At 39.2% G+C, this 22,118-nt stretch overlaps 1 protein-coding gene across 3 annotated transcripts in view; it reads left to right on the forward strand.

The window, feature by feature from the left end:
- The window catches only part of LOC145991267 (solute carrier organic anion transporter family member 74D-like), a 150,316-nt gene that overhangs the window by 72,360 nt on the left and 55,838 nt on the right, over positions 1-22,118 (forward strand). The window lies entirely within an intron of this gene.

Genomic DNA, 22,118 nt, shown 5'->3' on the forward strand with positions numbered 1-22,118 from the left:
CCTTTATATGCTGAAAATAATCTTTCAACAAAAACATAGTCAGTGGTGCAAACTTCAGTGACGAAATGTTAGTTTGCAAGGTGTGAATGCCACGAAGTGACGCGAAAGTGAGCAAGACCACACAGATCAGACCGCTTTGGATTGTACAGGTAGCAGTGGCACCAGACATTTTGCTTTGTTTAGAGCTTTGAAAAATCACCGTGGGCTTGGAGGAAGCGAATTCGACAGAGAGTACGTTTCAAACACGTTCGTCATTGAATATTTTTCCTGACCAAACAAACAAAGCAAATGCCTCTGTGTGCCATAAAAATCAGGTAAAACCCTTAAAAATATATGAAAACCTAGAAAAAGGCTTGATTTAGGCGCATAAACCTAAAATAGGTTCTAACAAGCAAAATAGGCTTTTTAGGTACTATAAAACTTCATCAGTTCTTGCGTTTTTTAACGAAACGCTGACATAACTTTTTATTTCTTCCATACCTGTAAAGGAAAAAATAGGTTAACATCCTAAAATCCGAGGTCTAGTCAAACAAATTGCATCTGGTAGTTACAGAGATACCGTTAGTTTATACCGGCCAAGAGATTCGAACGCCACATAAGGATTTTTGTTTCGGCTCATTCTTTTTTTTTTTCCACAAGTGATTGTCAATGACAACGTTTTGTCCCACATGAGGGCGTGTGTGATTGTTTTGAGCTCAACTTATTGGTTGGACTTATCTCCGCTTATGATACGGGTCCAATTAACATGAAGACCGACGTTGCAAAAGTTTCCATCAAGTTCGTTGTCAGTCCATTCAAACCATTCACGAGCTACTGACAACAACGATTTGGCGATCACTACTCTAGCCCATTGTTCAGTATGATTAACTAACTAACTAACTAACTAACTCTCTAGCCTTCTTAAACCCGAAGGTTCGTGGCTGCAGCAACACAGGCCTTCCATCTTTCCCTATCTTGAGCAAGTTCTATATACTCTTTTCCATCCCTACCGATTTCCCTTAGGTCCATCTCAACGATGTCCCTCCATCTTCGTCTTGGCCTTCCTACAGGTCTCTTACCATCAGGTTTCCCAACAAGAATCCTGTAAACTCCTCTTTCCTCTCCCATTCGTGCCACATGGCCTGCCCACCAAAGTCTTCTTGATTTAATTATTCTAATAATATCTGGACATGAATACAAATTATGTAGTTCTAAATTATGTAACCTTCTCCACTCACCTGTCACCTCATCCCTTTTAGGTCCAAAGATTTTCCTAAGGATCTTATTTTCAAATAAGATCAGTATGATTATTCTCTTCAAATACGTACTAACTGAGTAACTCTTATTGACTATAAAAATAACAAGCTTTTTGTGTTTTTAGTAAGTTGAAATGAACGATAACAATTTCTAGAAGCGGTCAGCAGAGCGGCCCACCCCTCCTCGTTTCTCGAGCACGTGAACATAAAATATAAAATGTCCTACCTTATTGTATCAGAATGTTTTCACCTCTAACCTACCTATGAGCATCTTTTTTTCAGTTTGCTGTTTTTGGGGGGAAGCATCATAAAACCACAATTCCATCGCAAGTGTGCAAAAAAACATGTAGAAAGCTTCGACAAAGCGCCTAACAGAGTGTTTTATTGAGGCTACAGGGTAACATAAAACATGTACAGTGCAATTATGTTGTAAAAGTGGGAGATAACGAGATGTAAAGAGATGCTGCGTGCAATTTGTTGTAAATAACGACGCGCTTACCTTGATTTGTATATAACTTATATGTATCTCTTGCCAACAGTAAATCACGATTCTCCGCCTCCATTTTTCTGATGTGTGCGACTCCCCCCTTAACATTCCAGATAACTGCTTCAATATGGTGGCTGAATGGATCAATGCTTTTAAATTTATGAAACGCATGGATTTTGGATTTCTTATCCATTGACGACCTCCAGGAGAATAATTGTGCGAATGCATAGGGAGGCATGTTTTCCCGGGAGGGCGAGAGGAACAATCGTGAACCGGATTGACGCCGGGAGAAACAATAGTGAACCAAGTTAACCGTGAGGGGAACAATCGTGAACCTCATTAACCATGAGAGGAACAATCGTAAACCGCATTAACCGTGAGAGGAACAATCCTGAACCGCATTAATGATAAGAGGAACAATCGTGAACCGCATTAAGGATGAGAGGAACACCCATGAACCGTATTAACGATGAGAGGAACAATCGTGAACAGCATTAGCCGTGAGAGGAACAATAGTGAACCGCATTAACGATGAGAGGAACAATCGTGAACAGCATTACCCGTGAGAGGAACAATCGTGATCCACATTAACGACGAGAGGAACAACCGTGAATAGCATTAAGGACGAAAGGAAAGGAACAACCGTGAACAGCATTACAGACGAGAAGAACAATCGTGAACCTTATTAACTACGAGAGGAACAATTGTGAACCGCATTGACGCTGAGAGGAACAATCGTGAACTGGATTATCATAGAGGGGAACAATCCTGAAGCGGTTTGACGACAAGAGGAACAATCGTGAACTGGATTATCGTCGAGGGGAACAATCGTGAACAGCAATAACCGTGAGAGAAACGATCGTGAACCGGATTGACGCCAAGAAGAACAATTGTGAACAGCATTAACGACGAGAGGAACAATCGTGAACGGGATTAATGATGATAGAAATACATTTCCTTTTACCACTTAATCCCTTTAGCAGTTGATGAGACGTGCCTTCCTTTTTTTAAATACTCTTCTTCCAGCATAATCTCAGTCTGCCTGGACGCGACCCGTCCTTTAGATTCGCGACCTCGACAGGCCATCCATATTTAAGAGATCCATCTCAAACCTTTCCGATTTGGTTATCGCACAAGCGATGTGCAACCGATCAGAATAGATTGACCTTCAGAGGGTCCACGTTCTAACATCGCATGACCGACGCCTTGGCGACAAAAGCAAATGTGGAAAGCCGAGAAGCGATAACAGAAGGGAAGACAAGAAGAAAAAAAACTGATGACATTGAAGTGATATTGCTTCGCTCCGTGCGAGCCTCCTTATAGACAAGCAACCGGTTCGTTCACCTCAATGTGTCTGTTTACCGAACATTCTCATTCTGGGACGTTACGTCACTCCAGATAGGCCTGGTTGGAGATCTTAGTAAACACACACTCATGAATCCCGTAGGAGCTGCATCTGTTACGACCAGATTATGGAAAATGTAAAGGGGGTTCTTGATCATTTCCATCACATGTCTTGCCTTCCTACCATCCGAGCAGTGCACCTTGCGAATGTGTGCAACCATTATTCGTCTGGCCATGCTTCCGATAGGGTCGTTGCCTTTTTTTTTAATAGGCGGTTGTTGCCTAGTTCCTGGAATTTACGGCAGGTGTAGCTGCAGTAATCAGCTTTTCAGAGGAAGCACATTGGCCTGATGCACGTGCCTGTATTTCTTGCACTGAATACAAGAAAGGCGCCGATACATTCGGTAATGTTAATATGTATTAGTTGCCCCTATAATTTTAGTCACTGACCCTTGAAATTTTTCCTGAGGGTTTGAAATTAAACCTCTATCATTAAAAAGAAGGCGCGTAGCTATACCCCGAGCCTTTGTTCTTCGTAATTCAGAGCTTTCAGACAAGTCGCTGCGAAATTTTTCTTATATTTTTTACTGTCTTCCACAAACTTCAATGTTACCTTATGAATTCAGTCATATCATTGTGACAGACAGTGGCGCCAACATATATGGGCCCGTGTGGCCAGAGCCCACCCAATAGTTTTAATTATTTATTATTGTGATTCGTGGTGGAATGCTTATTGAAAACAGTAAATAACAGAATTTTTTTAAAAAAATATATGGTAGAGAATTTTATGAGGTTAATCAAGTGTTTGAGCCCACCCCTTATTTATTTATTTATTTATTGAAATTCCAGTACAGCAGAAGCCATTTTAAACCGCAAAGAAACAACAGTAAAACAGTACACCAGTGTTAAAAACACAAAAAATAAGATAAAAATAGAATAAACTAAAGTAAACAAGCCGAGTCAGTACCAAGGTAAACATATTATTTTCACAATGCATTATTTATGTAGGCTAATTTTTTTTCTAACTTGGTGATAATGTTAAAAGTTGGCGCCTCTCGTCGCAGAGATAAAGTTTCATAGAAATCCATAAATATATTGTCTTGAGATATCACGGTGTTAATCCTTCGTTATCTCAACTAGTTGAAGATTCATTCATAACGTATCAACGCTGAGATATGACACACCATCTTTTACTTTTTTTATGTCATATGAGAGTGAAAAAATCATTTACGAAGTGTCAATGACATTTCTCAATGTTTCCATGATATATCACGCTAATTTTTTGCTTTCTATCTCATTTACTAATAATGAAACATCATCTACAAACTACCAATGAAAGGATTCAATGATTTTTTTTCAAAATTATATTTATGCCCCAATAGAGAAAACATTGATTTTAAATAGGGGGCCGGCAAGGTGGTTGACAACCCTCAAACTTTCGTCCTGGCACGCCCCTGATCTCACGTCGAAAATGTTCATGTCCACTTTATACACAGGTTAACTGGGACTGGACCTACAGCTTAAATAATTTCGCTTGTAGTTTACGGATGTAAGATACAAGAGAAATAATCCTACAATGCAAGCAATGCGTACACACAAGAAGAACCCCTAATTTCAATTTCAAGGTGACAGCGTTACCACCATAGGCATTACTTGGCGGAGGCAAAGAAGGCATTTCCCTCCATAGGTACATTAAAATTTGCAAGTCAATGGTACTTTTGTTAACCTTCTCAGACCCAAGAAGCTAAGTCAGGCCTAGGATTTTTTATGACTTAGCATATTTCTTTTGGTAAGGGTGATCGTATTCCCCAAACATATAGAAATTCATATTATGAAGAAAGTAATAAAACTAAGGAGCTTTTTAAGGGCATATTCTGGCATATTCGGCCATTTCTGCGTGATAGAGTATATTTTGATGGATTTTCGGTCATATTCAACATATTTTTGCATTTTCAAGAAATATACAGTCATTTTCGAAGTAGATTCGTTCTTAGTTCCATGTTTACTCGAGAGGTTTTTTTTGTGGACTGTAGAAAAATCTTTTTCATTTTTATTTGAATATTCAGAGAAAGTATTCACTGTGCATTGCAACTCAGGGCCCATAAAGTGAACTAAAAATAGTAAATATGTGAAAATATCTCAGCACTTAGATATTGATGTTTGAAACAGTCCACTTATAAGGGCATATTTTTCAAATTCTAGTGCATATTTTGTAAAAGTTTAGGTCATAAGAGCATATTTTATTTTGCATATTTTGGTGATTTTTATGTCATAAAAATCCTACCCCTAGAAATGAGTAATTTTTATGATTTCGCAAATTTAACTGTTGCTTAGCAAAATAGTCCATGAACGTTATGGGATACAAAACTTTTTGATACCCCCTCCCACTCCCCAAGTTACGTACATGGTTACCATTAAGACATCGGGGAGACCTACGAGATATCACGTTAACATTAAGGATACAAGCAAATTCTATTTTACTCTGAAGAATTGTTTCAGCACCTTAGCCCACAGCTAACAATGGTTTTGCGTCATCCGTTACAGTCTTTATTTAGCCACTGACCTGTCTAAGAATTAAAGACCATAACTCCTTGTCCTTCGTTCAGTTCTTTGCAAATCATTGAGGGCGGTGGGACTTCCCTTGTTCTGTTTGCTCTACGCGGCGTGAGCAATATGGCGGACGAATTATCTCGACCCCAGCGACAGCGCCGATAGTGGGGTTCTTGCAATTTGTTTCCAGCAGGGAATTTTCCCACGAACGGGATATTCTTGGGAAAAAAATTGACAGTAAAGGGAAAAGGGAGAAGTATATAAAAAAGTGTAAAAAAAAAAAAGGATTAATGCACTATACCAATGCTTATTTCTCATTCACTGTTCTTTTGTTTTTTTCCGCTTCTTTTATTTTTGTTTTGTTTGAAGTCTACGTTGTGCGGATCTACAGGTTAAAGCACTATGTGCCTCCACCGGGTATCGAACCCGAGACCCCTTGATTACAAGATGACGTTACCACTACGTCAGTAAGGAGGCCCTAATCATATAGCCTATTATGAGTAGGGCTAGGAAGTTGATGAGCTGCTAAACTGATATAGTCCGTTTTACTTAAGTTAGAACCAGAAAATATTGTTTTATTTTGCATTTTCTTGCCTTTTAGGATATTTTTCAGTAGTTTTTGCCGTTTTTTCTGCATTTTCAAAATTGTTTTAGGTTTATTTTTCTCCTCACCTGTTGTTTCGTTAATTTTAATGCGTTTGCTACCATATCTTACATATTTAATATAGCTGATTACCCGACGTTGCCCGGGCATTTATTTACCCCAATCTTGTATTAGACAGGAAAATAATGAATTCTAACTAATGTAACTAATTTTAAATGTGATCGTGAATGTCACCAATTAGCTTAGACACTCCGAAAACTATGGATTCGACACTAATCTAGGTCAAATGAGGCATTTTATTTTTCACCGTGATGAACTTGGGAGTTGAACCGCATTGGGAGTGTCACGAAAACTATGGATTTCATTCGCAACACAGCCTGAATGTTAGACAACCCGAGAAACACCATAGTTGTGCTGATTGCATAGAGTCACGGATGTCTGTTTGTACGGAATTTAATATCGGTGGTTCTCGATTATTTTCACGTCACCCCATCCCACCCCACCCCTAAGGGTGCCAGGGGTGTCTTACCTCCGCAGTATTTATTTCCAGGTTGCAAGTGATACGTGTACCAAGTTTGGTTGAAATCGCTCCAGGCGTTTGAGAGTTATTGCTCAACAAACAAACACACGCATATATACACATACATCCATTTTTATATATACACATAAAAGATAAAATAATATATATATATATATATGGAGAGGGAAGAGATAGAGATTACCTAACATTGTGTTTTTAGCTAGTACGTCATTAATCGTAATATGGTCAGTGTAAATGCAGAATGTTATTTTAGTTGAGATCTCTAGCAATGGATTAAATAATAAATTGTGGTAAATTTGCTTTTCTTCCAGTAAACTTAAAATTCTTTGGGTGAAGCCTACTTTGAGGTTTCCTTGCAGGCCACTATTTATCGCTTTTAATCTGTGATTTTAAAGTAAAATTAGTCACAACATAAAAAAATATATATAATCTGAACCATACGAAACAAAACTGTATTTTCAGATCATGACCAAAAGGATGTGAATGACTTGCACAGAAAAATCTTGTGGAGTATTTTATGCAACCTTGAAGTAAACTTTATTAGCACTTAATTGCTTTATCCTTTCCTTCGGTAAAACTACCAAACAGATTTTATCAAATTATTCAACTAGTCTCTTGTAACTTATGAAACAAATCAAGCTTTCGGTAACGGTTCCGATTGTTTTATGATTTCTCCAGCACAAAGACGTAGAATTTTGGAAATCATTGTCACACAAAATTTGAACCTTCCTTAAAGTAATGAGCACTGTTTGGACTCGAAAAAAAGTTATTTATGTTGAAAAAAAGAACAACTTGAAAATTACCTTACGCACTTCTCATGGACAAGATATTCTCCATCGACAAGTGACAGTAAATATCGTAGAAGCGTGGGAATGAATGTAGAAGTAAATCGGAACCTTAGTAGAATGCATTTAGGGACTTTATTTTAATGCTAAGGGAACCAAACCTAACCTAACCACGAAAGCATATATTGAACAAAACCTTAAGTAATCGCTAAAACTCCGCAGTATGTGCTAACAGACGCACATCGAAATCGAACCATGTAAAAAATGCATTCGCAGCATGATGAAATCGCAATAAAACAAAAGGAACTTGGGCCAAGCTTTCATTTATAGAGCTATGTTTAATATATTTACGAGCACGAAACTATTTCCCAGACGGTTTCGAATACATTAAATTCGTTTCTACAGTGGATGAAGTATAGATCGAAAGTTCTGGATAAGCTCTGGAATTAGCGACCAACTATTTTTTTTGGTGTGTTTCTTGTTTGTTAAAAAAGGGAAATTTTTCGGCGTACGAGAGGGAAATTTCCCTCCAGGCTAAGAATATCACTGCTCCATGACTTCCACAATGAATGGCGAATTGCGACGTTTCGCTGCAGAACGAAATCTCTTTAAACATGACTGCAAACCAGACTCTTGTTTGTTCGCCTATTAGCTCGGGAGCAGAGACCTGTACAATCACGCATAGCCCCTACTCAACGACACGTTTGTCCTTGGTACGAATGCACATCTCACTTTACAGCCTTTTCCACTCCTTTCTAAGCCATAATTGCTTTCTCCCCGCTTCCTTTGCCAAATACTTCATGTTTCTCGCTTCGTGCGCCAAGCTGAAGGAAAGGTGAAAGGTTTGGGGAAGGCACAGGCTGATTCCTAACCTATCCCTTACACGAAGAATTCATTAATGTGCGAGAAATGCATATTTGTCATTCTGGCCTTGGTGCAGGAACGCACAGTAATGCCACGCTTCGGTAACACTCGCGATCGAATGTTGTGTGAATGTCCGAGGAGAGTCGCGACATGGCCTTGAACGAGACTCCGCCCAGTTGGACGAAAATTGGCGTTTGCGCATATTGTTGCGGATGGTTGGTTAATCCTGCGCCGGAAACTCAGGCTCTCTGACTAGCTTGAAGGGTGTTACGGGCTTTAGCGAGCTATACTAATTTCAAAGGACCTTACGAAAAAACTTAAAACGACCTATGCTAAAGGAAATGCATGTTATATATATATATATATATATATATATATATATATATATATATATATATATATATATATACTAGCTGATTACCCGGCGTTGCCCGGGTGTTTATTTTTCCCAATCTTGTATTAGACAGGAAAATAATGAATTCTAACTAATGTAAAATGTAACTAATTTTAAATGTGATCGTGAATGTCACCAATTAGCTTAGCGACTCCGAAAACTATGGATTCGACACTAATCTAGGTCGTTTGTGGCATTTTATTTTTCACCGTGATGAACTTGGAGTTGAACCGCATTCGGAGTGTCACGAAAACTATGGATTCCATTCGCAACACAGCCTGAATGTTAGACAACCCGAGAAACACTATCGTTGTGCGGATTGCATAGAGTCACGGATGTCTGTCTGTGCGGAATTTAATATCAGTGGTTCTCGATTATTTTTACATAGCACCCCTAGAGGTGCCAGGGGTGTCTTACCCGCACAGTATTTATTTCCAGATTGCAAGTGATACGTGTACCAAGTTTGGTGAAATTGCTCCAGGCGTTCGAGAGTTATGCCGGAACAAACAAATAAACACACCCACACACACACACACACACACATAAATTTTTATATATACTTTCTAAAAAAAAGATAGAGAGATGTATATGTTAGATTTAATGAAAGTCACCTATATGCACAATGACACTAATCACGACTGAGAGGTTTGAGGTCAACAGAACGCAAGTGGCCTTAGTTATGGATGATATCAAGACGAGACTTGCTACAGTCTCGTCTCGATTTACGAACACCCGTCTCGTTTCCGTCTTGGTCTCGCATTCTCGGTCTTGTCTAGAATCTCGAAATAGTAATATAAACAACATATTTACACAGCATATCACAGCACGAAATTTTCACCGCGTAAAGAGGGTATTAAAGCTAAAACCTCTCTTAACAACATTCTTTTCGTTTTGACGCATCGTCTCGATGCTACAAGCTCTCAAGAAGCGGAATTTTACCCTGAATATTTCTACAACCGAAACACCACAGGCTGACAATCAATACCAATGGATTGATTTTGTAATTGATTGATGATTTGGTATATTTCGCTTTTCTGCCACTTTTAGCTAATCGTGAATACCAGGATAAGTCATGATGTGATATTTTTGATGAAGGAACACTCACAAAGAACGCCAATGCCATGGTCAGGATTTGAACCTGGGACCCCTGGCCTCGTAGCTCGCAGTTCAAACACCTCGCAACAGAGGTCGGTGATCTGATCCTGTCTTCGTCACAATTTTTACAAGACCGTCTCTGTACCACCATAACCATGGTCGTCCAAATGATTTTCCTAGGGGCTGGCAAACGAGGTATGTTTTCCCTTATAATAGTTAATAGTCTTTCAAAAACCTTCCTTCACTTTGAAGTTTCCAGGTTCCTGCAATGCCCTTGCAATAATTCAATAAGTTATATTTGAAATGAAATTATGCGCGTTAAATATGTAATTGTAGGTCAATATTCATTTTCTAGGGGGTGTGTCCCCCGTTGATCCCCTTCTTGACGTCCAGGTCTTCAGCCTTCACTGAAAGTAGCATCGCAGTATTCTCCTGGACTGACTGAGAAATATCAAGGGTAAGGTGCAAGTGATGTTTAGATACCCGAAAGAGACAGATTTTTTTGAGCGACAACACAGACGCACTGTAAATATCGCATCGATGCGCAGATGCTTCATTTTCTCTCTTTCTATTATGAAATCAAATCGGAAAACGCGCCACAACGGTCGAAGCGCCTCCCACGGACTTCCGTTCAAAGTTTCTACCGTCTGGTGAGCGCAAATGGAACCTTGGGAGCAAACGCAGCCCTGTTAAGCAGAGATATCCAATAGTCGTGTTGACTTTCCGGAACTTACGTAAGCCAAACTTGCGAGACACACGGGTAGGCAGTTGACAATGGCAAAGGGATTTTGAAATCCCACATACCAATATTTCTTCGCAAGGATCTACTGAACCAACCCTGACGGAGTGAAGAAAATGCATCATGACGTTAACACCCACATTTACGTCTCAAGTTTCAGCAAACCAGTGACGACGCAGGCAAATATATGTTCTTTTAGCCCAAATACGCATTTTTATGTGATATTTAGAGGACCCCTAGAAAATATCATCCCTCTGCTCTGCTCCCCAATAATTATTCTTCTGGCGCGCTGTGGCCAACATGTAGGCGAGTTTCACTTACGTCACCGAAATACATATTAGTGGATACACATGATTGTGAGCCTTCTTAGGTAAACACACGCGACCTAACGTTCGAGCGGAGGGAGATTTAAATGCAATGGTTCATTGCGCAATGACCTGTTGCTTAAATAGAAGCTCCTGTTTGTCATTTAATTATCTGAAAAGGGGTATATGCCTTTCTGTATACCAATGACTATCAAATGAGGACTCAAAAAGTCGCTCACTAAGGCATGCGAGAATACACAGTGCCATCCTTGATGAAACACGAACATTTAATCTAAAATAACAACAAGCACGTGTTGTCTCCAGCGCCCTTGTCACTAGGTGCAAGCACTCACGTGATGGTTGCCAAGGTCTTCTAGCAGACGACCCACCACCGAGTGGCGGGAGCGGTACCAGGACAAACCTTAAAAAAATAATTGGCCACCCAGTTGGAAAGCAATAAGAATTCGCAGTTTTGTACATAGCGACCAAGTTAGTAGGAAATCTGTTTACGGTGAGGGACCAGTTCTGACGACTTGCCTCTGCTACGCATCTGTGAAAGTTTGCGGTACTGTATAGCGACACCCACTAACTACATAACATGAAGTATAGTACTTACCATCATGATGACCTCTGTCTGCCAGGACATTCACACTTCCGGTTCTGCCGTTCGGGACCACTTCCTGCGAAAATATAAATAAGAGATTTTATTTAAACTGAGCTATAACTATGAGTACACAGGCTTATCTAAATCCCACGCGATAAGATAACCGAACAGTGTTGCCACACATCTGATTTTTGCCCAGTCGCAAGTGACATCTACTGCTGACAACATGCACCCCAGCCCTGGCCCAAAACCATGGTAACGGTTGAAGTTTTTGCGTGCGATGACGTGTGACCGGCCAAGTGAATGCATCACTTCAATGTGAAGTCACGTGAAATGACAAAACGACAATGTTGCAGTATGCAGATATTAAACACCAGAACAAGAACAATGTCTAGATGAGGTTGTGTACTACAGGCTATGGAAAAGGAGATGCGATAACCACTAACACCGTCAAACGGTTGGGCGGGAACTTTACGTCACATACCATGAAGAAGTAATAGGATCTGAGCTGATTATGTCCTTTGCGATTAGTCCACTCAGAATTAGTTCACTTCATCAAATGATTTACATTGTCGAATTCATTATTTGAGTTTTTTTTTTTTTGTTTAGGGCCGTTTTTTCAATGTTCAGTTAAGGTTCATGTTAGCACGTACTGGAAGTTAGTGAAAATTTCTGTTTTTCAATGTACAGTTAGCTTGTAACTGGAACTCTGGTGGCGATTATCTTTACTGGTGCTTCTTCTTGCAGTTACGTGACGTCATGTATAAATAAATGAATAGTGACTCCAAAATGCGATTTATCATTCGTATGTGACGTCCATGATGGAACCAAGGTTTCCAAGAACTTAGGTCAATGAACTAACTAGTAGCAACCACAATGTATAGTGGAACCACAAGCAAAGAAACCTGCGCAGACTCGCGACTCCTGTGCACCGTACTCCAGTGTGGAGGGGAGGGGGAGAGTGGAGCATGCTCTCTTATAGTCCGAGTTAAACGGAAGAGGAGGAAGGTTCTTTTTCTTGTGGTCGCTCTTGTAAGTAAGGGGAACTGGGATTGACCATTCATCTATTTTATCACTTCTTCATAATCTCAATTGACTTAAATGGCCGGAAGAGCAAAGTAAATTTATCAAATATAAATACAAAGACGTACCGTTTAATAAATAACCAAAATGGAATGAAAAGTTAACAGTTTGTATTTTTATTGCTTTATGTGAATATGTAGGGAAAAAGCGAGAGAGAATTGTACACCAATGGCAAAGAAATGATAGGCGAAGTATTTACCAGGATTGTACTCCCAACATTCCTGCTCATAATAAGGAGTCGAAGGTATCTTGCTTAAGGATCTTTCTTCGATGTAAACCTAAAAGTTGACTTTTCAGATTACGTACATAATCTTCTGGGCAGAAATGCGCACTGCAGATTCTAGCATTAGCATGATTCACGTTAGCGTTTCCACACGAATCCAAAGCTCGGTGACCGAAGAATCCTTTTGAAAAACGTACATAACGTATATATTATGTTCAACGTACTTGGAAAATGTATCTTGTGCTGAACTAAAATAAATAATAATAACAAGTGGTGTGCGGTATCTCGGAAAGTCAGGACCGGGATAGGAAAGAAAAATTCTGTCCCTATCACGACTTCAGCAAATGACTTCCCTAAATTTCTGGATCCCGAGCAGTCGGGAAATACCGAATGGTCATTTTAAAACGGTATTAATTCTTGACGTTTTCTACATTGCAAGTGTCTGGAACTTATCGGAAATTGTTAGTTTTCATTCCAGAAATGCAAAGAAAATCACTTAAGGTGAAAATGAGAATTTGAGATTTCCCGACTAGTCGAGAAATTGCGAATATTTCCCGTTACGAATGTCGGGATTTAAAAAAAATTCCCGTTCCGATCAAAAATATTCTGTCCCGCATAACAATAAATACCTATCTATATTTATTTTCAATTTGTCTGAAGCCACAAAATGTAAATGGGTGGAAATGCTCATTAGTGTACTCGATTTCGTGTGTTCAGTTTCTGGCATGGTTTCCTATCTGCATAGTGCAACACTAGCGCATAGATTTGGAATTAATTTCATGGATAAATTCACCTCTTACCGTCGTTTCGTCATTACGAGTAAACAACGGATTGGCCCAACCTATACTTCTAATAACCTTGATGCACCCTTCACTTGCAGTTCAGGGAGAGGTAGTGAATTGAATTGGAATGTATTACTCCATATAAACCATATACATTGGTATTTGGAGGGTTCAGTGCAGTTCATATACAAATATAATTACAAACTTTCTATAATTTACAATCTAGATATTCACTAACGCTATAATATTCCTTATTAACTAATAGTTTTTTAAAATTTGTTTTTTACACTTGTCATATTTTCTGCTTTTATATCATTTGGTAGGTTATTGAATATTTTAATTGCCATCTGTTCGGGTCCTTCTTGAACTAATGTTAGCCTGGTGAAGTATGGCTTTAGAAGCTGTTTGTTTCTGGTGTTGTATGTGTGTTCTATTGAACTTCGTTGCGTAATATTTTTTCTCGCATAATGACATTTCATATATGTACAGTGAAGAGAGGGTTAATATTTTGTATTTCTTAAACGTTTTGCACGATTCCCTGCTATAATCCTAATGGCTTGCTTTTATTTTCTAAATGCTTCTAAACTTGCAATATTTATGCATCTCTCTCTTGAACCCACTGTACGTACATTATTCTCTGTCATAAAAATGGAAGTCTCAAGACACTTGACTGTGGACAATAGACTATTCTTTGCATAATCACTCGCAAAGTAAATAAACAACATGCAAGTTATTATGTAGATTTCCCTTACTTTCATTGCAAACTACACAACCTTCAATGTCGTCCATAAATACGAGAACTTACATTAAACTGTTAAAATATACAGCTTTCCCTTGCACAGATTTCTTTTTTCTATATGTTACATCCAGATCACGCAGATGGAAATTTCCAAGTTTCGAAAAGTGCAATCCCGTACGCCATCTACTGGAGCATTCTGCAACTACATTCAGAACGAGCATTCAACGTCAAGTTCTTCCAAGACCCAGATGGTGTGACGATCGTAGAAAATAAAATAATCTGGATTGACGCATTGAGTGGTAAGGATTATGTAATTCTGTGGTAAGATTCTGCGCAACATGCTTCATCGACAGAAATTATTTTACTTTTGCCTTCTGACGTTGTTTCGGTATAATCTTACAATTATTCGAAAGCTATAAAGAGCGATATAATTGATTTGGTTATTGTTACTTCGCTTTTCAGCAATTTTTGGATAATCGTGGAGAAAAGAATGAGTCATGATATGATTAAATTGATGAAGGGACACTTATATATAAAAACAACCTTACTCAGGGTTGGATTCGAACCCAGGACATCTTAGAACGCTGTGCTAATCACTCGGCAGCAATATAATTATTGTACTACTGTATTTTTTAATTTACATTCACAGACGTCACCAGAAATTTTGTAGAGGTGTCAGCCCGTTGACATAAACATGAATAGAAGAAGTAATTAATAATAATAATAATAATAATTAGTTAATAAGCCTTGCGAATTTATTATTATATCTTTGAGATGACCTTTCTACTCGATCCACAACATGAGCTGTGATTTAATTACTTTTTACATTTTACAGTACACAGTTATTCTATTTCCTTATTAACTTGTACATACATTGTTCAATAAATATACATTAAAGAGGAAACTTTAGTCATAAAAAATATAAAAAACAGCTTATTTCTGAACAAAACCACTAAAATTCGTATAAAAATCATCTGTTTTACCAAAGAGATAAATGTCAGAATAATAGAAAACTGCAAGAATTGTAAAATAAGAAAATTATCGTTATTCCAGCTAGTGAAAGTAAAGTCCCTAAATATTATTTTATGAATTACGATCATGTATATATTTTTATTTATCTTGGCGTCATCAAAGTCGTAGCTGTATTAATAATTTTTATTTTTGACTTATCAATAATTATGCACAAATTTTCGCAGACAACTGTTAATGTAAAACTGATTCACAACAAACTGTGAACAAGTAGTTATTTTTTTAATAAATATTTTACTTGGTAACTATTTCGGGGGGGGCGGATCCCCTGGAACCCCCTGTAAATACGTCCTTGCCTGCAATGGATTAATGACTACCAACGTTGAGTCTGTCTTGTGCTTTCGTTCAGAGACCTCCTTCATGGATGTAAACCATGGTATGTATGGTGTGGTCAGAGGCGCAACCACGAATTTTGTCTGGGGGGCAAGTACCAGGATAAATATACTAATAATAATAATAATTTTTATAATAAAAATGTTAATAATAGTGTTATAACATTATTATTGTTATTATTGATTTACTATATTTTACTTCGCTTTTGTGGCACTTTTGGCTAATTTACGAAAATGGGGATGAGTGATGATATGATGGAATTCATGAATGAACACAGACAAACATCCATGCCCAATCCGGGATTCGAAGCCGGGAAAAACATTATTATTATTATTATTATTAGTAGTAGTAGTAGTAGTAGTAGTAGTAGTATCAAAGATGTTATTGCCCTCGTAAATTATGCAAAAAGGGGGTAGAAGTTGGTGCTATAGCGTTTGAGATCGAACAAATGATTTGAATTATTTTTTCAACACATTCAATTCCACATTAATAATGGAAAACAAGCACACAAGCTATTTTTGAAAGACAGAAAATGCTTTATAAATGCATTCCAAATATTATTATTTTTTACATTAACATGTATTACTTTCATGCACGATATATGTTTCACGTTATGCAACATGGAGCGACGTGGACACTAAATTGTGTACATATTCATATTATATACAACATATATTATTTAAATACATTACACAACCAATTTATCCATTTCACAATAAACCAACAGCAAAAAATACATAAATTGTTTCTCAAATGTGCATGCTCCCTTTTCCAAAACAATTATTCATGCATTTAAATCAAAATCAATTAAGACAAGTCATATTTCTCTGTCAAGTAATTTACAATGCATTACAGATAATAATATGTTGCGAGCGTAGCGATTGTTGATTTAATAGGGCGCAAATAATTTCACGCGACGCCAATGCATTCTCTCTTTTACAACTTTTGTGCCACCCCGATCGTGTAGTGGTGACATCGTCGTCTTGTGATCAAGGGGTCCCGAGTTCGATACCCGGTGGAGGCACATGGTACAGTGGTTCGGATCCCACTTTAAAGTGTAGGTCCAGTCCCGATTAGCCTTTCTGTTAGTAAATCAATCAATCAATTTTACAACTTATTTCCATTTAGATCGTTCGGTGCCCAGGGCCAACTCCCGCCGCCCCCTAGCTACGGTTCTGAACTTGATAAGACTAAGAAAAGCAGGCAGGGATTGCGAGCGAAGCAAGCAAGAAAATTTTACGAAAAGTATTTTTATTTGTATAAAATTTGAAGTTGTGGGCGGTAATTGCCCCCTGCAAGTACAGTTGGCCGTCAATGTTTGCCCCCCCTTGCCTCCCCTAGAACTCATTTCCGTCCAAGGTTGGGGGGGGAGGGAATGTCACCCTGCCCTCCACACCTGTTATTGCGCCACTAGTCTGGGCTGTGACGCAACCTAGTCTAGCCTCGTACAGTGGGATCCATGAGTATTACCGTGCAAATTGTCCATGACTATTTTCATTAATTTTTATCTTACATCCTGTGTGCTTTTAAGCGATGGATTTTTATGTATACTGGTGCAGAAGTTGTCAACAGCTTGTCTTGAGTTTTCTTTTAATTCTTGAAGTTCTTATTGGGTCAAATAAAGTGCATGAACATGAAGATGGACGATTTGCACGGTAATACTCATGGATCCCACTGTACTAGTGATCGAAAGTGGTTTTTTACACTTCACGTTTCTTTCCTCGAACTTGACCAACGCAAGCGATACATTTTTAATCCCCAGCCACTAAAGATGGCAAGATACGTATAACGACGAGTTGACTTAAAGATCCTCTAGGGACTGCCGTACAATACAGCTGTGCGGCAAAATGTACCGGACATACGAAACTTAGGTTCACGGACGCTGTGTTTTAACTGCCTTTGCCTTTTGTTGCACTAGTGATGACGTCACATTTCGAGCAATGGTAAAGAGGCTTATATAGGAGGAATGCAAGAAGCCTTTCGGTCATTATTCCAGCCTCCTTTCCACCTTCACTTCTGCTGCCCTCTCTCGTCAGAAAAAGCAAACACAAGGGAAGAAACCAGTGAAAGTGAGGAGATTTCATTCGTCGTGCCAGAGCCTTAAGCAATGACAATGACGTTTACATTGTAACAGTATAGGGCAGGATGTGCCCGCCTCTCCACATGTGTCTTTTGAAGTGCTCTTTCGTGTCCCCCCTTCCCCCCTCTTTTGAAGGTTTCGCAATTTACCACAGACACCATGCAAATCGTGTCACAACTTTGAGAAAGGGAGACTTGTCCACGTGTGGAAGACTTTGAAGTCTTGTGTTGGAACATGTGACATATCGGGGCTTCCGCAAGATAGGATTGATATAGAGGTTCGAATGTGGGTAAGTCTTCATCATTCATCTGCACATTAGAGTTTGTTTGTTTGTTTGTTTGAGTTGGTCTTTTAAGTCCACTTTATGCACAGTAAGAATAATTTGGACCTACAGTTTAAAGTGGGATCCGAACCACTATGTGCCTCCACCGGGTATCGAACCCAGGACATCTTGTTTACAAGGCGACTGCGCCAGAGGGATGGATCTGCACATTAGAGTTGGAAAAGACACACACAGGGTAGAATGCGTAAGTATTGCGAAGCAAATTGTCCATCACCAAGTTTATTCTCTTTGTTTTATATTAGTTTATGGTTTTCCGCAGTGGGAGCTTCAAAAATTGAAACAAAACGCCTGTCGTTGGAAAGTTTTTTAAGTGTGCTGTACACTATGGTAAGCTAATTGGGACTGGACCAACAGTTTAAAGAGGGATCCAAACCAGTATGCAATGTGCCATCACCGTGGATCGATCCCGGGACCCCTTTATTACAGGGAAACTTACTCCGACATGCCAAGGTCATGGCTATGACTATCTATAACTATCATAGATGGGTTATATGCAGATTTCGAATTTGACAAAGTAAGGGTAGGGGAAACTTCAGAAATTTATTTTCACATATTTACATTTTTATTTTTTTAATTGGCTGATAAAAGTGCATTCAAATTGCGCCATTACATGACGATAGTGACAATTAAAGAGTTTCGGGATTTTCAATCTTTGCACAAAGATATGACATGTTGCCTGCCTTAAAATTAAGTTATGATACGAAAAGTTATTGACGAATAATGAAAATAGACGAAACTGCACTAAATACACATCAAGGAAGAGTTGAAATAACGTACACTTTCACTGCAGCATGTCTAAAAAACACATAGGATGCAAAAAAAGTTAATGAAAATAGTCATGTACAATTTGCCGAGCAATACTTGTGCATCCGACTGTACAACGAAAGTGGGTTATTCAAAATGATGGATACACTTTCATTCATGTATATTTCCTTGAATATACATTACATATTAATAATATACATACAAGAGAGAGAGGAAGGTCTAAAGTTTACAAACTTGCAATAGAGGTTACAGATGTTCAATATGGCCGCCGCCATATGAAAACATCTAAGCGGTATCCGAACTCTTCCCACACACGAAGAAACATCTCTTGTGTAACTGAGTTCACTGCAGCTGTGATACGGTTCTGCAGGTCGTCCAGAGTTTGTAGTAGAGGTGGTACGTACACTGCTTGTTTGACATACCCCCACAGGAAAAAGTCACATGGTGTGAGATCAGGAGATCTCGGGGGGTTCTCAGAACAGCACGTTGAAAAATGAAGTTTTGGGAATCTTCATTCAGTTGAGGAGCAAGCCAGTGTTCCAACATGTCGAGATACCAAATCCCACTTACAGTGCTCTCCGCAAGAAAATGGTCCGTAAATCTTTCTGAGCGATAAGGCAAAAAACACATTTACCTTTGATGAGTCTCCATCATGTGGCAGTGTGGCACGGGGATTTTCCAGACCCCATATACGAACATTGTGCCTGTTCACTATTCCGCTAAGGCGAAACGTCGCTTCGTCACTGAACACTACGCGTGGGAGAAATGTGTCATCCTCCATTTTGTCTAGCATGTTCTCAAAAAATTCAATACGCTTTTGTTTGTCACTCTCGAGAAGCGCCTGTACAAGTTGTAAGCGGTATGGTTTGTACAGTAAACGGCGTCTCAAAACTCGCCATACAGTTGCTTGAGGTATTTCAAGTTCTCTGCTAGCTGCATTAGTTGACTTTCTAGGACTGCGTACAAAACTGCCTTCAATTAGTCTCACATCCTCTTCTGACACACGCGGTCGGCCCGTGCTTTTTCTTTGCTGACATTGGTTAAACCCACGGTATATGCTCCTCATAATTGGTGGTTCTATGCCGAATCGAAGACTGAATGCTCGCTGCACTGCAGTTGCGGATTCAGTTTTGCCGAATTCAAGAACGCAGAAATCCTTACGCTGCACAGTGGCCATGTTACTCGGAACTGAACTGAAGGGTCCTTGGTGGCACGAGCATGCGCACTCGAGTGGATGGTTACGCAACTGCGCTCTAGCGGTAGTATTCGAATCTTTAGACCTTCCCCTCTCTCTTGTATGTATATTATTCATATTCAATGTATATTCAAGGAAATATACATAAATCAAAGTGTATCCATCATTTTGAGTAACCCTGTATGATAGCGTGCAAATAAGCATTCAGTTTGCTTTACAACTTTAATAGTTCTGTAATTACAAAGTTCAAGCCTGAAGCGTTGACAAAAGTCAACCTCACTCCACGCAGCACATCCCGGTAACTTCTTCTTGCACGCCAACGAGGCCCTGGCGTCTGGGTCCGCGACTCAGGGGTTCCTCTGTGGAGTCGTGTGGTACTGTTTGCCCCTTTGCAGCCTAGGCTTTTGATCCTCGAACAACAGTATAGTTTTACTTCTTGTTAATTAAAAATTTCATTCATTCATTACTTGAGTTCATGGACATATTTTATTCCTTTGTTAGGAAGCTCTCCTCAATTTTGTTTTGGTTAAGGGGCTTATCTCCGATTTGTGTGATGGTATGTCCATAATATAAAAATCAATCAATCAAACTTAAATCATAAAAATATCTACTTATGCAGTTTCTAATCAGTTGTAAATAAACAAAATCAGTCAACAGTCCTGAAACTCATTTTGCTATATGAATCAAATAACAGATAATTAGTATTATAGCCTACCTATAGACCCCTTCCTTGATATTTGACAATTTCGCTGTTATCTTTGTCTACCCTCTACTTTTGCAAATAGCAAATTCTCGGCTCCGTAAGGATTCTGTCTCTATAACATTTTTTTTGGTCTCAACTGTAGCAAAATTAACTTGAGACAAAACTGTTCAGATGCGACCTTACTTATCTCTTTGTTGGGCCTCGCCGATCGCGCAGTGGTAGCGTCGTCGTCTTGTAATCAACGGGTCCCGGGTTTGATGCCCGGTGGAGGCACACACTTTAAACTGTAGGTCCAGTCCCGATTAGCCTTACTGTCCATAAAGTGGACTTAAAACACAATTATTATCTCTTTGTTGTAGTGAGTAAATTACAGAGCGTTGCTATGTTTATTATGGCATGTAGGGAACCGTTAATACAATAAAATTGTAGACTGTGGGTGTATTTATACTATAAATAGAACAGGTGTGACCAATTCGCTTGCACTTGCGGACGCCAGCGGCCTCTCTGTGCGGCGCGAACTTCCCACCTGCACGATGCACCCCAAGGCCAGTGAGCAGTAGAGCAGGAGGGGAGAGGTGGTGGCGTTGAGAGGGTAAAAATTACTGAGGAGGCCACCCACGTACCTTTTAACGGAACCTGCACAATTACAATGCCACACTGCACTGCTACTCATGCTTCTAATGACAAGAAATTTCCCACTGCACGGACGCGACCGACGAAGCCTTCTGCCTCGCTCGCTCCCTCATTTCCGTCCCTCTTACAGCGCTATAGTACCGATGCTCACTCTGCAGTACACACGTGCATATGAGAGCACTCTTTCACAACTACGACTGATTCACCGGACCTGTATTAGAACAACATTTGTAAAAAAAATGTGCATGTTCCCACGATTAAATATTGCTTTATAATTGACATTATGAATTAACACTGACATTAATTTTTTTTGTCTCACTAAGCCGCTATAGTGCCCATGCACACACACACATACCTTCATTTGTATTATTTAGTGTCGCTTTTCTACCACTTTTGAGGATGAGTTAAATTGGATGAAAGGGCACTCACAAAGAATGCCCATGCACACACCGGAATTTGAACCCGGAACTTTACATTTACAGATATTATATACTTTTCGATTGTCGCGCTGTACCTCAAAGCCAACTTCAAGCGATGCGGCTTTTGAACAAAAGACTGCCAGAGATTGAGGCGCCCCTAGCGGAGAGTCTGAACCTCCCCGATCAACTGCTCTCCAGCTACGATTATAACAATGACTGTGCTGCATTATGTATGACCTTAATG

The sequence above is a fragment of the Lepisma saccharinum genome, chromosome 8 (assembly GCF_977018435.1).
Source record: "Lepisma saccharinum chromosome 8, izLepSacc3.1, whole genome shotgun sequence".
Taxonomy (NCBI): domain Eukaryota; kingdom Metazoa; phylum Arthropoda; class Insecta; order Zygentoma; family Lepismatidae; genus Lepisma; species Lepisma saccharinum.